The sequence below is a fragment of the Puma concolor genome, chromosome B4 (assembly GCF_028749965.1).
Source record: "Puma concolor isolate L17-30 chromosome B4, mPumCon1.1.hap2, whole genome shotgun sequence".
In the NCBI taxonomy this organism is placed as follows: domain Eukaryota; kingdom Metazoa; phylum Chordata; class Mammalia; order Carnivora; family Felidae; genus Puma; species Puma concolor.
In genome coordinates, this window is record NC_141673.1 from 12701781 (window position 1) to 12720877 (window position 19097).

Consider the following 19097-nt stretch of genomic DNA (forward strand, 5'->3'; position numbering starts at 1 on the left):
CCATCAGGACTTTAAACATCTTTTTGAGAAGGGGTTTTGGCCCATGGCCTCTGAAGACTTCATAGTGATGGGGATTTCAAGGCAGGAGGGCAGTCCCGGAGGAACACAGTTGAATAAACTCAGGTGGCGAGGGTAGCAAGGCTGGAGATCACGTCCACGGGACCTGAGCTTCTGCCGCTTGGCTTTGAACTAGATTCTATCATGTGTTAAAACATGTGTGTGAGACGCCTACTTCTCAGAAGATCAAACAGACACACTTTTTCCTATTCCTCCTGCTAAGCACAATTGACGACCCTGGACATTAAATAGAAAACAAACAGGGTGCCTGGGTGGCTCAGTAGTTAAGCATCTGACTTCAGCTCAGGTCATGATCTTACTGTTCCTGGGTTCAAACCCCACATCGGGTTCTGTGCTAACAGCTCAGAGCCTGGAGCCTGCTTTGGATTCTGGTCTCCCTCTCTCTCCACCCCTCCCCTGCTTTCGCTCTGCCTCTCTCTCTCTCTCTCTCTCTCTCTCTCTCTCAAAAATAAGCAAACATTAAAAAATTTTTTTTAAATAGAAAACAAACATAAGAAGACTCTGGAAGGTAGAGAGAAGAAGGCAGACTGGCTGGGACTTTGGGAACGATATGCTGGGGAGATCCCTGGGAAGTGTCGACCTGGATTCCAGGACCCAGTGACAATATCTTTCAGAAAGGAAGGGAACTCAAATCATTCTCAGGTGAGGGAAAACGAGGAGAATTTGTCACCAACAGACGTACCCTAAAGGAGGGACAAAGGAACTTCTCTATATGGTGTTAGGGTGGGATTATGGATGGAAGGAAGTGGGGGTGGCACAAAGAAGGGCAGCAGGAGGGACCTTTGCAGTGATGGAAAGTTCTGGGTTCTTGGCTGTGATATTATTTTGCGAGAGGATACCACTGGGGGGGACAGGACAAAGGGTATACAGGAGGTCTCTGTGTTATTTCTTAGAGCCGCGTGGGAAGCACATTCCTCAACACAAAAAGTTCAGTTTAAGCATGCGTGACCTTGGGCAGGTTCCTTCTCTCAGCCTGTCTCCCCCATCTGTGGCATGGAGACAACGGGAGGATCCCCAAGTGTAACACGGATTTTCCAGCATGTTCTTGGGGGGTAAGTAAATGACATGAAACAAGACAATTACCCAGAACAGCACCTGAAGCTGGGCAATTGCTTGTTGTGTGTTAGCAATAATTAGTACGCACAAGAAAAAGAACCACTTCGCACAGGTTAGCGTGTTAAGCCCTTAGCATAGCTTTTCCTCGCTTAATCCTGGTGACAGTCCCGTGAAGCAGATGGCACCTGCATGGCCATTTCACAGTCAAGGAAACTGGAGCCTCCACAGCGCCCAGGGTCACACAGCTAGTGAGAAGCACGTGCATGCTTTGAACAAAGGCCACCCTGCTCCTTCTGTCCGGGCTCTGACCCACTTTGCCACGTGGCCCAGATAGTGCTTCTTCCTCCAAGAAGGAGTTATTTTTGTAATTGGTGTCCCTCTTCCCTGGAGTAGTGGTCATGGAGGTCTATGGAGTGGGGCTTTGACCAGGGGGAGCCCACGCTCTGTGCCCCGGTCCTGCCCCTGCACCCCACCCGGTACCCCCCGCCAGCCAGAACTCAAAGGTCCGACTAGGTGGGGGCAGTTTGAAAGTGGGCAAGACAGGCAGGCAGGCTGGGGGCCTGGAGCCTCCGACAAAGATGTAAAAAGAGTCAGAAAAGTCGGCCAAGGCCAGAAAAGGTGCCCCGGGGTTTACCAGAGTGTGAGCCCCCCAAAAACAGCAGTATTTAGATCCTCATTTCCCTACCTGCTGACGCTGTGACCTTGAGCAAGTCCCTAACCTCCCTGAGCCCCAGTTAACTTCACTGGGAAAACAGAGCCCGTGTTGGCCCCTGGGGGAGCTCTGAAGACCGGCTGAGGTCCCAGCAACAAGCACACCACCCCACTGCTGGTACACAGTTGAGGCTTAATAAATGTTCTCTCCCTCTGTTCTCTACAGCTGGCTGATTTAAGGAGGGTGAACCTCACCGCCAGGGTCAGGAGCCCAGGTGACTCTGTGGCTTGAGAAACCAGAGACCCAGTGGGGTGGTGGTTTTCTGGTACCGGGGGAAGCCTCTTTCCGTTGTGTTGAGGGTATGTATGGAGTGGCCGAGGAGAGAGAGATGAGTTGACTTGTCCAGAAGGGTGCCTCTCCCCAGGTTTCTGGGAAGGAGGCTCAAGCCCAAGGTCTTTTTTTTTTTTTTTTGGTATGAAAGCCAGCTATGTGGCTCAGGGAATGAGGATTTCATAACAACAGCAATAATAATAAAAATAGCAACCATAAGGCAGGCACTTAGCATTAATAGCAGGTTAGTTTATCAGCAGAGCACCCAGCAGGCATTAACTAATTAAAACTCCTCCAAGGTAAGCAGTTATTGATTTGTGAGGAGAGATGAAAAGCAACCCGTGTGGAGGTGCTCACATCAGCCAGGCTGAACGATGAGCCAATCTAGGCCACGAGTTGTATGACTGCCTCGTTCCCAGGGGCTGGGGGTTCAGGAGGCTGAGCCCCTTTGAAGGCCTTGGGTCCTCTCCTCCAAAAGTTGTCTTCAGCTGCAGAGAAGAGGTGACCATCCTTGCCCTCCGGAGGAGGGGAAGAGAGAAAAAGATGCCACGGGACAAACCGGTGACGGTGTTACGACCTACTGTGACCTGAGCACTTACTATGTGCCAGGCAGTGGCCTAGTTTTTACTGACATAATTTCATTCAGTGTTAACAACACCCCTGTGAGGTACATATCATTATGCCCATTTTACAGATGGAGAAACTGGGGTTGTAAGAGACAGTCCTTTCCCCGGGGTCCCAGAGCTGGTAAGGGAAGGGCTTTGTCTCAAGATTTCTGGAAGGTTTTGCGAATTCATGCCAAACATCTCAATCCTTATGATGGACCTCTGCACTAGGGACCTGTTCTCATTTTACAGATGGGGAAACTGAGGCCCACAAGGGGTAGGGCATCACTTATAGGCAGTGGGGCCTTATAGACAGACGCAGTACAGGTCTGTCTGATTTCAAGGCCACCCCTCGTTCTCCTCCTGGACCCCGAGACAGGTGCAAGGAGGAGCTCTCTCTGGAAGAGGAAGTTTGGATGTTGAGTCTGGTGTGGAGAGCTTGTAACCTTTGCTCAGTGTGCTTGTGGTGGGGTCCAAGCCACGATGCAATTCCCCCAGGGGGCCCGGGAGCCCTGGTTTCTCCCCTTGCCTTGGTCTATGCCCCAGAAAAGTAATTCCAAGTCTATAAAGTGCTTTCACACCCCTTTGTTCAACTCTGCATGGTAGGCAGGGCAAGAAAACCAGTGCCTCTCCCAGGGGCAGGTCCACCCCTGAACTTGGCACCTGATACGCCTCCATGGCCTGGATCCACACGGTGGGCGCCCTGGCTCCTGCCAAAGAAAAGTGGATGTACTACTTGATTGATTGATTGATTCATTCATTCATTCGTTAAGATCTCAAATAAAATTTTTTTAAATGTTTACTTATTTTTAGGAGAGAGAATCCGAAGCAGGCTCCAGTCTCCAAGCTGTCAGCACAGAGCCCGACGCGGGGCTCAAACTCACGAACCGCGAGATCGAGACCTGAGCCGAAGTCGGACGCTCGACCGACTGAGCCACCCAGGCACCCCTAATATATTTTTTTAATTAAGTAAATTCTATCCCCAACGTGGGGCTCGAACCCACAACCCTAAGATCAAGAGTTGCATGCTCCGCCCACTGAGCCAGCCAGGCGCCATGTGTTTACTACTTAATTCGACCCCCACAACACTGCCAGGACAACGTTACCCTCAGTTTCCCTAGTATAAGGGAGGGAGCCCCCCAAGGACACACAGCCAGCAGGCGAGGGCAGGAGGCTTTGGTCTCAGGCACACCCAACCCCCTCCATCCCCCCAGCCCACACGTGTAACTGCCACGCTTACCCGTCTGCCCTGGAAATGGGGTGTGCACAGCTTATCGCTGATAATAAAAGCTGACATTTCTGAATGCTTATTATATGGCACGCAGGGCCTTTTTTTTTTTTTTATATGAAATTTATTGTCAAATTGGTTTCCATACAACACCCAGTGCTCATCCCAAAAGGTGCCCTCCTCAATACCCATCACCCACCCTCTCCTCCCTCCCACCCCCCATCAACCCTTAGTTTGTTCTCAGTTCTCAACAGTCTCTTATGCTTTGGCTCTCTCCCACTCTAACCTCTTTTTTTTTTTTTTCCTTCCCCTCCCCCATGGGTTCCTGTTAAGTTTCTCAGGATCCACATAAGAGTGAAACCATATGGTATCTGTCTTTCTCTGTATGGCTTATTTCACTTAGCATCACACTCTCCAGTTCCATCCACGTTGCTACAAAAGGCCATATTTCATTTTTTCTCATTGCCACGTAGTATTCCATTGTGTATATAAACCACAATTTCTTTATCCATTCATCAGTTGATGGACATTTAGGCTCTTTCCATAATTTGGCTATTGTTGAGAGTGCTGCTATGAACATTGGGGTACAAGTGCCCCTATGCATCAGTACTCCTGTATCCCTTGGGTAAATTCCTAGCAGTGCTATTGCTGGGTCATAGGGTAGGTCTATTTTTAATTTTCTGAGGAACCTCCACACTGCTTTCCAGAGCGGCTGCACCAATTTGCATTCCCACCAACAGTGCAGGAGGGTTCCCGTTTCTCCACATCCTCTCCAGCATCTATAGTCTCCTGATTTGTTCATTTTGGCCACTCTGACTGGCGTGAGGTGATACCTGAGTGTGGTTTTGATTTGTATTTCCCTGATAAGGAGCGACGCTGAACATCTTTTCATGTGCCTGTTGGCCATCCGGATGTCTTCTTTAGAGAAGTGTCTATTCATGTTTTCTGCCCATTTCTTCACTGGGTTATTTGCTTTTCGGGTGTGGAGTTTGGTGAGCTCTTTATAGATTTTGGATACTAGCCCTTTGTCCGATATGTCATTTGCAAATATCTTTTCCCATTCCGTTGGTTGCCTTTTAGTTTTGTTGGTTGTTTCCTTTGCTGTGCAGAAGCTTTTTATCTTCATAAGGTCCCAGTAATTCACTTTTGCTTTTAATTCCCTTGCCTTTGGGGATGTGTCGAGTAAGAGATTGCTCCGGCTGAGGTCAGAGAGGTCTTTTCCTGCTTTCTCCTCTAAGGTTTTGATGGTTTCCTGTCTCACATTCAGGTCCTTTATCCATTTTGAGTTTATTTTTGTGAATGGTGTGAGAAAGTGGTCTAGTTTCAACCTTCTGCATGTTGCTGTCCAGTTCTCCCAGCACCATTTGTTAAAGAGACTGTCTTTTTTCCATTGGATGTTCTTTCCTGCTTTGTCAAAGATGAGTTGGCCATACGTTTGTGGGTCTAGTTCTGGGGTTTCTATTCTATTCCATTGGTCTATGTGTCTGTTTTTGTGCCAACGCAGGGCCTTTTTAATGTAATCTCTGCAACAGTCCTGTGCAGGAGGTGTGACTGTGGCCATTTCACAGATGAAGTGTTCAAGAGAAGCAAGGGAATAGTTTTCCTGGTGAGCGAGGAGAGCAGGACTTGGGACTCAGGTCTGTCTGAGTCCAAAACCCAGCTGGACTCATCCTGCTGACACCTTATCTTTGCTCCTCACGCTCCGACGCCTCCTGGCGATACCTCGCCATGGCCTTCCCGCTTCTGTCCTGCTGCTCTGGCTTCAAAGTCAAGTTTCCTAGTTTGAAGCGGGGCATCATCACAGCACAGCAGTCGTGTGACCTGGGCATCAAGCTCTTTAAGAGCCTTCCCAGGAGGTTCTAAGGGGCAGTCTGGGCTGAGAACCGCGGACTGAAGAAAAAGGCACGGAATCTAGATCTCAGCGTGGAATGATCTCGCGAAATCCTCGGGTTTGGTGCCCTGTCTTCATTCTCTTCACAGATGAGTGAGGAACCCGAGGCCCAGAAAGCCGAAGCGTTAGGCCAAGAGGGCCAGCAAATCAGGCTGGGAGTGGAGGCTGGAGCCCGAGCTCCCGAACCCGGCCCAGGGCTGGTTCCTTGCTGCGGCGCCTAGATGGCTGCAGCCTTGAATGTGGGCCATCTCCGGGTGCTCATCGGTTCCCACTCCTAGGACCTTGTCCTCCATTGCCTGGGCTACTCTCTTCTGCTCGGGCACAAGTCAGGGCCTCCAAAGACTGTAACCAAGGAGTTGTGGAAATGACAGCAAAAACAGGCACAGGGAAGGACAGTCGTCATGGTAAGGGGAGGAGCCCCACTGTCCCCCAAACATACTAGCATTTGCCACCTCCCAGACTTTGCCTGTGCCTTGGGGTAAGATGCAGGAGGAAGGCAGATGGGCCGGAATAGTGTCTTTATTACCGATTGAGCTGAGCTTGGGGAATGTGGCCTAATTCCAGAGGCCAGAGTCTGACAGCCCACCCCGCGTGCTCTGTCCTTCCCTAGGTCCTTCCACAGACGGGGCTCCCCTGGGAGTAGAGAGAGGGCTCATGCCCCCCATGAGCGTGTGGCTCCCCAGAGCCTGGGAGGAAGAATGGGCAGGGCTGGGTGGGCCTGGCCTCCCCTTCCACACTTCCCAGTGCACCGGGGTGAGGGCGAGGGGCCGGTAGTGCGGTGCTGACCCACAGAAGGCAGGGGGTGGTGAGGCCCATGCATCCCTTCATTTTCAGAGGGTCTGGGGGTGCTTCATGGGCATCTGTGTGATACGAGAGTCTGTCTGCAGATTGGTGGGTGATCGCTGCCCCAGGACGGCTGAGGGAGCCACAAAGCCGAACCAATTCTGCTGAAACGTGCTGTCCCATAGACGTGACTTTGTTAGAAGGATGTGTGGGGTCAGAGCTCTGGACCTGAGTTCTGGTCCTGGCTGGGCTGTGTGCATGGTCTTGGACAAGCCACCCCTCTGGGCCTCTGTAGAACAAAGATCGTCCCGCAACCTGGTTTATTTCTCAGCGCCGTTCGGGGTCACGGTGAACACACGGCAGGGATGCGCCAACGGATGCTGCGATCCTCGGTCAGGATTTGGGACCGCTGCTTAGCCGTCAGGGCTCTGCAGTGCCTCGCTGGGTGGCTGCCTGGTCCGGTGGCTTGTCCTCCCCGGGACCCCAGAGGGCTTCCACCCAAGCGATCCTGGGATGCCCCCTGGCTGGTGATAGCACTGCCACTTTAAAAAGCCGGCGGGTGCTTTCTCCACCAAAGCTCTACCCCGGGCACGTGTTTTCATCCTGCAGTCGTAAAGTGGGATCAAGCCTGTAAAGTAGTAACAGCAAAGAGGCTCTTTCGTCGGGTTCAGGTGGAGGTGAACAAGGTCAGAAGTCCGAGACCTCCAGGCATTTCCTGGCAGCTGATAACCCTCCCTGGGCCTGAACCAGCTGCGTCCCCGCTGCAGAGGCTCCTCTCCCTGTGAACGAGGGGGCGCACTGTAGATGGTTCTCGGCTTGGACTCATGAACACCTGTGCGCCTGGGTGATGCCCTCAAAACACGGCTGGGGGCGGGGTGCCACCTGTCTGGGCTCTCACCTGTATGCTATCTGCTGAGTGTGTCTTCTCTGGCTCCTTCCCCTCTCGGAGCACAAAAACGGAGAAGAGTGTGGCCAAAGAAGTCAACCCAGCACTGCCATGTGGGGTCCCACAGGCCTGGGTTCATGTCCCGGCTCCCACTTACTGGCTGTGTGACCTTGGGCAAGGCTCTGTACCTCTCTGGACCTAATTCCTCATCTATTCACGGTGAAGACAACACCTCCTATAACTCAGATCAAGCCTGGCACGTAGCTGTGTCATGAAAGAAACTCCCTGGTCTCCCCTTTGCCATCCTTCTCCTCTCTCTTGCAGGGCCCTCCCCGCTCCCAGGACTCAGAGAAGTGGATTCGAAGGGGCCTTTGAATTATCCCAGGAGAGATGTGTGGGGTGGAGACAGGAGCTCTGGCCTCTGGTGCCAAACAACTGGGTTCTGGTTCCGGTCTGGAAACTTCTAGCTCTGTGGCTTCAGGCAAGTTGCTTAATCTCTCTGAGTCCCCGTCTTTACCTTCGTCGGGGCAGATTTTGGCACCAGTGTTCTGGGGCTGCTCATCTGGACACCCCACCGGCCTCTGCACCTGTCTAGAGGAGGCCTTGGAAAAGTACCCAGGTGGGAGAATGAGGCCTGGAAAGATGGAGTCACCTGCCCAACCCCACCTAGCTAGGAGTTCGGCCTGAAGAAGGAAGGTGCTTGTTGTGTGTCCTAATTGGGGTTACCCTAGCAAAAAAAAATTTTTGTTAATGTTTATTTATTTTTCAGAGAAAGAGAGACCGAGCGTGAGTGGGGGAGGGGCAGAGAGAGAGGGAGACACGGAATCCGAAGCAGGCTCCAGGCTCCGAGATGTCAGCACAGAGCCCAATGTGGGCCTCAAACCCACACACTGCGAGATCGTGACCTAGCTGACGTCAGATGCTTAACCAACAGAGCCACCCGACGCGGGGCTCGAACTCACAAATCGTGAGATCATGACCTGAGCTAAAGTCGGACGCTCAACTGACTGAGCCACCCAGGCACCTCATTTTTTTTTTAATTTTCTTTTTTTTTCACATTGGCTACTTTTGAGCTACAACAGCAGAGTTAAGTGCCCCCTACAGCGACTCTAAGTCCTGTAAAGCCTAGAATATCTGCTGCCCCTTTACAGAGAATGTTTGCAACCCCTGCCCTGGCAGCTGGGGTGTCTGTGCCGGAATCCACTGCCCCCCTTCATTTCACAGGTGAGGGAGCTGAGGGTGAGTGATTTGCCCACCGCCACATGCCCCTGGTGGCTTCTTAGGGTCAGCGTACAGGTGGTTAGCTCAGGGCTGTTCCCCCCCGGGGGTCACAGCAGAGAGGGGGAAATGAGGGTGGTGTGGAAATGTCCTGGCAGCTGTACCCGCCAGCCGTGAGATGCTCTGCCAATGGGGAGGCATGTTCCGATCCCCCATTTGTTCCCTTGAGCCTCACCGCAACCCTCTGGACAAGTATTTGTGTCCATAAATGCTGAATGAATGTAAGGGAATCCCCATGGCTTATTCTGGTGGCTGACGTTCCCACGGCCGCTGGCAGGTTTGGAACTCAGAGCCCCGCCTGCTGCCTGCTGGCTTCTCCGTGGGGCTCAGAGCCCTCAAGGTCCCTCTGTGCTGGAGATGCAGGTCAGAGCTGGCCAGCACATCTGGGGAGTGCCCTGGACCCCAGCGTGCACTCTAACCCCGCACCCCAAGCTCTGGAGCTCACAGAACTCTTTAAAGACACGTCCTCCCGTGAGTCATTTGAGAGCATTTTCCTGTCTTAGGAGAAGTTGTGTTGGGGGTGTCTCAGCACTGGCTGCCTGAGCCTGGGGCTTCTGTCCTTCCTCTCACTCCCACCAAACCCAGGAGGCTGCTTGTTCCGGGGCCCCGGTGCAGAGCGCCCAGACAGCTTTTGCAGAGAGCCCGGCTCAGATCAGCAAAGGGGGCCGGGATGCAGCGGTGTTGAGGACCGGTTCCTTTGCTCTCCCCAACCGATCTGATCAGGGGGTGGCAGCCTGGGATGGGAGAGGGCAAATGTGCAGCCAGACGGCCCTGGGTTTGAATCCTGACCTTGTCACTGGCTGTGTGGTCTAGAGCCTGTTCTAAGACCCTCTTGGCATTCCTTCCTTCACCTGTAACAAGGACAACGAGGATTACCCATGCATGCGACTCACGCGTGCTGGGGTTTCTTCCGGATGCCAGCAGCATGTGAATTAAATACCATGATTCCCCCAGGGGTCTGGGCCCGGCCAGCCCCCAGTGGGTAGCTATCTGTGTTCTTGTTCTTGTTCTTGTCCTCTGTCCTGGCTTCTTGACCTTCCTCTCCCCTGGGGCCATAAGCAGGGGCCGGCTCTTTGCACAGGGTCCTGAGATGGGCCCGCGGGAGAATGGCATTCAGCAGTGTGGGGTGGAGGTCGGCTCCCTCTAGGATTTCTGCCCTGGTCTTGCCAGAACAAGGACTTCTGCCCTGCCCCATCCGAGTGCCCTGAGCCCCGGGGCGGATCATTGCCCCAGCATGCATTCATCTTCGTGCACGTGCTACGGTGATAGTGAAAGACTTTAGGGGACCCTCCTGGAACGTGAGCTTGGAGAACACAGTGGCCTCCGTCTTGTCTGCTGCTGATCCCCTAGCACCTGCGAGGCTCTGGGTACACAGTAGGTGTCGAATGCATGGGGAAGGCCAGGAAGGATTCTTCTCTCCCCTCAAGGTCTTCCAGTGGTTTGGAGAAATAAATTGACATAAATGGACAGGAAAAAAGCAGGGGTTTTTTTTTTTTTACAAGCACAGGGAGGCCCAGTAATGAAACGGAGACCCAAGTAAATGACCGGGGCAGGCAGTTTGTATACCTTTTTAGACAAAGAGACAATTAATCTGTGAGGAATTCACAGGTCAAAGAAAAGGTAACTTTGGGAGCCTCAATCAGTAAGGAATTCTCAACAGAATTTGGGTGGGGGGAAGTATGTTAGTGAAGTAACAAGGGTTGTTTATAGAGCCTTCTCGGCTCTAAATTTCCCATCCCTGGGGATGGAGATGTCTCTTTACCCCCAGATACGGGGAGGGTAACTTTCACGTGGGGGATTCATTTTCTGCTTCCAGGGGGATGGGAGGGTCCTTCCTGTTCAGGCTGTCTGTTAAGTAACTTTATTTAAAATGATCTATATAAGGGCACCTGGGTGGTTCAGTGTTGGTTAAGCGTCCGACTCTTGATCTCAGCTCAGGGCATGATTTTGCGGGTTGTGGGATCAAGCCCCACACTGGGCTCTGTGCTGGCAGTGAGGAACCTGCTTAGGATTCTCTCTCTCTCTCTCTCTCTCTCTCTGCCCATCTCCTTTGCTCTCTCTCTTTCTTTCAAAATAAATAAATATACATTAAAAAAATAAACTGATCAATATGCCAAAGTAGCACATTTTGGGGCCGCCTGCCCTTGGCCCCTGCAACCAAGAAACCTCTCATCCCTGAGGGTCATCTGAAAGTCGAAACTGAACTTTGCTTTAGAGCCGTCAATGAGACTTCAGAGATCACTTGCTGGATAAGAAAATGACTTTGTCCCGGCCTTGAGTGCATCGTTGTAAAATTTTCAGGGAAGGACTCAAGCCCAGAGAGTCAGGGGCCCTGGGATTTCACAGCCAAGTGCTTCTCGACAATCTGTTCCAAGCAGGGTCAGGTGCTGCCTTAGGACAAGCCTTCTCCTCCTGCTTCCGGGGTTGTGTTCATGCTGTTCCCCCCACTGGAAAGCCGATCCTCCACTTTTCTCTGTGTCTGTCTCTGTCTCTCTCGGCAGCCCGGAGTCTGTTCCACCTTCATGAAACCTTTCTAGGCCCCTCAAAACATTCGTTCACCTCATGGCTTTTGCTGAACTCCTCTGACAGGATTACTTTGAGACCCTCACCTTGGGATTTAACTGTTTCCTCAACCAGATGCTACATGTCCCGAGGGCCATGTGTCACACCTCTAACCTCGTGTGTGGCCCAGGACGGGGAACACCTGAGCTCAGCACGAGGAAGGGGCAGTAAAGCCAGACAGGAGCTCAGTATTTCCAGGGTCTGGGCACTGAAATCATCACCCTCGATGGGTTCGAACCCACAGGACCAATGGGATGAGGCCTGTCCCCTACTTTCTTTTTTTTTAAATTGATTGATTGAGAGAGAGAGAGAGAGAGAGAGAGAGAGAAGGAGTGAGTAAGGGAGGGGCAGAGAGAGAGAATGGGAGAGAGAGAATCCCAAGCAGGCTCTGCACTGTCAGTGTGGAGCCCGATATGGAGCTCAAACTCACAAACTGCGAGATCACAACCCGGATGCTTAACCGACGGAGCCACCCAGGCGCCCCAAAGGTCCCCTGCCCCCAGCTTTATTGAGATAAAAACTGACATACAACGTGGTGTTCAACGTGATGATTTGATACATGTCTCTATTGCCAAATGATTCTACACTAAAGCTAGTTAATACCTCCATCCCCTGCATAATCATTTTTTTTTATTGATGGGAACATTGAAGAACTACTCTTCTAGCAACTTCCAAGTATATAATACAGTACTGTTTTTTTTTTTTAATTTTTAACGTTTATTTATTTTTGAGAGAGAGAAAGCACGAGCGAGACGGAGAAGGGCAGGGAGAGGGAGACAGAGGATCAGAAGCAGGCTCTGCTCTGACAGCACAAAGCCTGATGTGGGGCTTGAACCCACAAACTGTGAGATCACGACCTGAGCCGAAGTCCAGACGCTTAACCGACTGAGCCACCCAGGTGTCCCATATAATACAATACTGTTAACCATAGCCACCCCGCTGTACGTTAGATCCCCAGAAGTTATTTCTCTTCCAGCTGAAAGTTTGTACCATTTGACCATCTCCCCATTTCCCCCACCCCCCAGCCCTAACCACTATTCTACTCTGTTTCTTCAAGTTTGGCTTTTTTACAATCCACATGTTAAATGATATCTTCTACTATTTGTCCTCTGATTTATTTCACTTAGAGCTCATTGAGTTATTTTAAGAATTGAATGAGAACATGAAGGTAAAGCAATCTGCCCAGTGTCTTACTAAGTGCTTACCAAGTGCTAAGAATCATTAGTTTTGATAATAAAATTGTTCCTATTTCATGCCAGTTATATAAAGAATTCTCAAAACCCAATAGTAAAAAAAAAAAAAAACTCAAGCAATTCAATTAGAACATGACTGAACTCATCATCAGAGAAATACAAATCAAAACCACAATGAGATAGCACTTCACAGCTGTCAGAATGGCTAACGTTAACAAGTCAGAAAACAATAGATATTGGTGAGGATGCGGAATAAAGGGAACGCTTTTGCAGTGTTGGTGGGAATGCAGACTGGGGCAGCCACTCTGGCAAATCGTATGGAGTTTTGTCAAAAAATTAAAAAATAGAGCTACCCTATGACCCAGAAATTGCACTACTAGGGATTTATCCAGAGGATACAAAAATGCTGATTCTAAGGGCCACGCGCACCCCAATGTTCATAAAAGTGCTATCAACAATAGCCCAATTACGGAAAGAGCCCAAATGCCCATCGATCGATGAATGGACAAAGAAGATGTGGTGTGTATGTATATACAAGGGAATATTACTCAGCGATGGAAAAGAATGAAATCTTACCATTAGCAACAACATGGATGGAACTAGAGTGTACTATGCTGAATGAAATAAGTCAGTCGGAGAAAGATACCACATGATTTCACTCATATGTGCAATTTAAGAAACAAGACGAACATAGGAGAAGGGAAGGAAAAATAAGTTACTAACAGAGAGGGAGGCAAACCATAAGAGACTCTTAAATACAGAGAACAAACTGAGGGTTGGTGGAGGAGGTGGGTGGGGGATGGGCTAAACGGGTGATGGGCATTAAGGAGGGCACCTGTTGGGATGAGCCCTGGGTGTCATATTAAGTGATGAATCACTGGGTTCTAACCTGAAACCAATACTACACTGTATGTTAACTAACTTGCATTTAAATACATAAAATTAAAAAAAGAAAGAACACAACTGGAATAGGTGAAGAGGTTTCCCCAGAGAAGATACACGGACGATGGCAAGCACAGGGAAAGATATTCCATGTCGTTAGCCATCTGGGAAATGCAAACAAAGACCACAGGAGATTTCACACTACCTATCAGAAGGGCTAAAATGAAAAATAGTGACAACACTAAAGTTTGGTGAGGTTGTGGAGAAGCTGGATTGCTCGTATGCTGCAGGTAGAAACATAAGATGGCCCAGCTGTTCTGGAAAACAGCTTGGTAGTTTCCTGCAAAGCTGACCATGCAACCCAGCCATTGCATTGCCGAGCATTCCCCAGGCCTGCAGAGAAATAAAGACTTGGGTTCATGCCAGATCTGTGCTCCGGTATTTACAGCATCATTATTCACGATAGCCACAACATGGAAACGACCCAAATGTTGTTTTGCAGTGGGCGAGTCAGCAAGCGAACCATGGTGCCAGGGAACAGAACCCAGCAAGCGACAAAAGGAGCAGACCCCCGGCACACGCCCCAGCTTTAGATGGATCTCAGGAGAACCGCTGTGAGTGAACACGGCCAACCCCAACAGGCAAAGGCTGTGGGATCCCACTCACATAAATTACTGAGAGGACAGAATTATAGAAGGGAGAGCAGATGAGTGCTTGCCAGGGGTTAGGGATGGAGAGAGGGTGGGAGGGACGGGTGTGGCTATGAAAGGGCCACCTGAGAGATTCCCTTTTGGGAATGTTCTGTATCTTGGCTGTGTCCACGTCAGTATCCTGGTGGTGATTTTGTAACTTTTCCAGATTCCATCGGAAAAGCCAGGTAAAGGGAACCTGAGCTGGCTCTCTGTGATTCCTTACAGCTACACGTGAACATCCAAGTCTCCCCAAACAGAAAGTTCGGTTAAAAAAATGCATAATCGGGGCGCCTGGGTGGCGCAGTCGGTTGAGCGTCCGACTTCAGCTCAGGTCACGATCTCGCGGTCCGTGAGTTCGAGCCCCGCGTCGGGCTCTGGGCTGATGGCTCAGAGCCTGGAGCCTGTTTCCGATTCTGTGTCTCCCTCTCTCTCTGCCCCTCCCCCGTTCATGCTCTGTCTCTCTCTGTCCCAAAAATAAATAAAAACGTTGAAAAAAAAATTAAAAAAAAAATGCATAATCTCTTCCAAGAACTACAAGTAATTGCAAGGGGATGGAAGGAAATAGTGAGTGGGAAGTTTCTTGAGGTGAGGCTGGTGAGGTCTTCTGGGGGCAGATCACAAAGGGTTGGTGGGGGGGGGTGGGTTCTGGACCTTCTGCCTGGATATCTTGGCAAACACTGGGGTCGCAGAGGCACCGGAAGGTTTTCAGCAGTCGTGGATTTGGAGGCTCACTCCAGTAGTGCTGTAGAAAGGTACTGAGTGGATGGTTCTGGAAGCTGGGAGACCAACCACAAGGCTGGAGGTGATGACGTTGGAAGCTGGGTGAAGGCAGGTGGCCAGGAAGGATGGCCTTTCCTGGGGCATACAAAGGCCTTTATTTTATTTTATTTTATTTTATTTTATTTTATTTTATTTTATTTTATTTTTGGAATTTATAAAAGTTTTTATTTACTCACAATTTTAGTTTAGTAATGTGATTAGCAGAGATTGAAAGTCATTACAATAAAATTATATAGCAAAAAGTCATTATCTTTAAGCCAGTACCAAAAATGGTACAAACCCAAATAATTGACTTGTATCATACATATATTGTTACTAGGCTAGGCTCAATCCATTTTGCTGTATCAGAAACAAAACTCATCCTCAAGTGATGCGAGCATTGGAAGAGAGTATATACTGGCATTTATTACAAAGCATCTCAAAGAGGAGATAATATCCAACAAGAGGGAGAAGTGGTCGTATTATGCACGCAAAATAATCTTGTTGGCAGTGTTTCACGGTGTGAGATAGATGAGCTATAGACTCTGGGGGTGTCTCTTCATCCTTTCAATCATCAACATCTTATTTTATTTTAATTAATTAATTAACTTTAATATAATTTATTGTCAAATTGGCTTCCATACAACACCCAGTGCTCCTCCCAACAAGTGCTAAGGGCTTTTAAAAAAATGTTTATTTATTTTTGAGAGAGGGAGAAAGAGAGAGAGAACAAGCAGGGGAGAGGCAGAGAGAGAGGGGGACACAGAATCCAAAGCAGGCTCCAGGCTCTGAGCTGTCAGCACAGAGCCCGATGTGGGGCTCGAACTCACAAACCGTGAGATCACGACCTGAGCTGAAGTCGGACTCTTAACCGACTGAGCCACCCAGGCGCCCCTTAAGGGTCTTGTTTTTTAAGACCCCTTTCCAGAAATCTGCACTGGCATCCACCTTGGGGAAGAAAGGTTGACAGCCCCTTTCTCTTCCAGGTCAGTGGGGCCAAGGAGAGACGCCTTCTGAATACAGCCAGGAGGCGGCCCCCATCAGCTCCGGAGTGCCAGCTCCCCTCCTGTGCCTTTTGGGACCAGGTGAGCAGGTGCAGGTGGCTTTGCCCTCGCCCCTGGGGGTCCCGTGGAGGAGCACAGGCTCACCACGCGTAGGGTGCGGGTTGAGGGGCGAGAGCGAGAGGAGATGATTGTCTTCATACATCACCTCTGTGTTGCCTGCGTCATGCAGCAAACGTGTCGTCCTTTTGTCATGAAAAAAACCAACAATGAAATAAGTAAAAATGGGGAGAGAGACCACATCCTAGCTCTCTTGACACTACTGTGTGCCCCTGAGCGAGGACCTTCGCCTCTCTGCCCCCTTAACCCCCTGCTGCGAACCAAGGGTTGGCCCGAGAGACTTTTCGGGGCAAAGAGTCCCCACCCTGTTTTCTGCACGCCCACTCGGGATCCCCCCGGGGGAGGCAGGGATGGCATGCACTGTGGCCCACGCGCCACTCCCAGAGGGCCCCAGGGCCAGCCTTCCTCACCCGGTCAGCACGGCCGTGACCCCGTGGGACCCGGAAAGAAGTATGTATGTAAGGAAGGTTAAGACCCAGCGATGGGCAGCCCTGTCCCCGAGCATAGCCCTGGGTCCCCTGCACTTCCTGGACTGTTGGCTGAACACCCCTGGACCTCCTGCCTCCAGGAAGGGGGTCCTTCTCATGGCAGGGGCTCTGGCTGTGGACAGCACTACCATCCCCCCCCCCCCCCTTGAAGGGACTCTGGTTTTGATGTCCGTACCCTAAGCCTCAAAGAGAGGAAATACCCCATCTTCCTTTCTTGTTCTACACATGGGAACTGTGAGGCCCAGGGATGTGGGGAGCCGCTGTCCAGATGCATCCAGCAGGCAAGGGAAATTTGGGCTTGAATCCAGAATCTTCCCATGGCTAGCCCGGGATCTTCTGTCCCCAGCCCTGGGCTTCACCTTTGCAGAAGGCTTTGCAAACACCCTGGTGAATGAACAGCAGATGGCCGGCCACCTGGAGAGCAGAATGGCTCCGTGGTGCCCCCACATGCAACCCGAAATGTGGGACCCTCCAGCCCTCATTGAGCACCCAGGTGGCAAAGCATCACCCCACGTTTCCCCCGGAGGGCGGTGTGCTTGAAGATCCGGGTCAGGTCATTCAAGGAGGGGAGGTTTCACTAAAGGTGATGGAACGTCCTTCAGTCCCGGCTTTAGACTCGTTGGAAAATATTTGGGGCGGCATTTTCGGCTTCCTTGGAAGGGAACCTGAGCCCGTTAGCAGAATGCAGTTGGCATCAGAGGGAGTTTGCGAGCTGTGTTCATTGCTTCTGAGGGACTCTGCAGACACAGCCTGATCCTGGCTCTGGGTGTAACTTTTCAGTTTATCAGCACTCTAGCTACAGACAGCTTCCCTCTGAAGGCCAGAGAGGTGGGGGGCTTTCCCTGCGCCCGGGGCAGAGCAGGTGTGATTGGGGAAAGCTCTGGGTGGCAGACGTTAATGCTGTGGGCAGCAGGCAAGCACACTGAGGCTGCGATTTCCTGCAGCATGAATGAGAGGCGAGGCGGGACGGATGTTGGGGAGACGCTGGAGCTCTGAGTGAGCTGCAGAGTGAAGAAAGGCTTCCGTGGTCTCCAGCGATGGACGCTCCTGCCGGAAGACAAGGCGGCCCGTAGGGGAGGTCCTTGCCTTTCTGGAGCCACTGGTCTGGTGACGCTGTGGGTCCCTTCGCCGAACAATGCTTTCAGAATGGATGAACTGAAATACAGGGGATTCGAAAGGAAACTGATTATATTGAAGTTCAGCTATCAAAATAGTAAAATGTGTGTGATGCTATAGTACCTACGTGCGCTTCTTACCAGCACGCTAAATATTTTGAAATATTTGCAACAACCGTAGGGAGAGAGAGGGAAACCGTCTGTGGGGACAACTGTGGGGACAACGTCATGCGTAGTGTGAATACAGCGCTGTGTGATTTGTTGTCTGCAGGCCTAATGGAGGGAAATGCTACATTGGGGGTAGAGTTTAACTGAAAATATAGACGCCCATGCCCACAGGGTGTCGTGGGTGTACAATAAGGAAATAGTCTGAGTCAGAAGTTCACAAAAGGTTAGAGTTCTGAATAAATTGCAGTTAAAGTTAAATGGAAATGTATTAAATAATATCCTTGTTTGCTTTACAAGATCTTTTCGGAATCCTTTAGGCACTTTGTAACATGATAGGGGGGCCTGGGTGGCTCTTTTGTTTGAGTGTTTGACTCTTGATTTCAGCTCAGGTAGTGATTTCATGGTTCGTGAGTTTGAGCCCTGCACCGGGCTTTGCGCTGAGAGCAATGGAACCTGCTTGGGATTCTCTCTCTCTCTTTCTCTCTCTGTCTCCCTGCCTCCCTCCCTCTCTCTCTCTCTGCCCCTTCCCTGTTTATGCTTTCTCTCTCTCTCTCTCAAAATAAATAAACTTTTTAACATGGTAAAATGTGTGAAACATACATTCTGTAGTAAAGATAACTTTTTTTCAACATAGGAGGGAACCCGGACTTGTCTTTCTGTCGGGCCACAGTTTATACTGCTTGGTTTTCATGACCAGAAAGTAGTCTATCCCAGGTCCAAGAACCCCTCATAAGGAAATCTCTTGAAGGTTAGACGTCCATCCCCTCAAGCCCCTGCAGCGTCAGTGTGGTGTGGGGTCACAGGAAAGCCCTTTGGAGTGTCAAGTTCTTCTACTTCCTGTGGGTGACCATCGACTTTTACTTGAGCCTCATTTCCCCCAGTTTATACAGTTGTGGATTTTAATCTGACCCTCTAAGGGTGTGATGAGAATGAATGACCTGAGGGCTAAACAAATACAAGTCCCCTTGGAGTCCTCTAGCTTGTGAACAGCCTGTGTAACTCTACACAGTGATACCTTCTCCCTTGACTGCAAGATGTTTTCCCTTGGTTTTATTCAGGTATAATCGACAAATAAAAATTGTATGTGTTGGGTGTGTGCAACATGGTGGTGTGATATACATCGTGTAGCGATTACCAGAGTCAAACTAATTAATACATCTATCACCGCACACAGTTACTTTTGGGGGGTGTGTGTGGTGAGAACACTTAGAATTTACTCTCTTTGCAAATTTCGAGACTAAAAGTGTCATCAACTATAGTCACCACGCTGTACATAAGATCCACAGTACTTATTCATCTTTTTTTCTTTTAAAGTTTACTTGTTTAGGGG

General features: G+C 50.3%; 1 protein-coding gene across 1 annotated transcript in view; it reads left to right on the forward strand.

Moving 5' to 3' along the window:
* The window catches only part of LOC147578917 (uncharacterized), a 125429-nt gene extending 106561 nt beyond the window's left edge, over positions 1-18868 (forward strand). The window contains exons 3-4 of the mRNA XM_086715099.1: positions 15862-15960; positions 17429-18868. The gene's annotated coding sequence lies outside the window, so the exon portion shown is untranslated. The remainder of the gene's footprint in view (positions 1-15861; positions 15961-17428) is intronic.
* Positions 18869-19097: the final 229 nt, after the last annotated feature.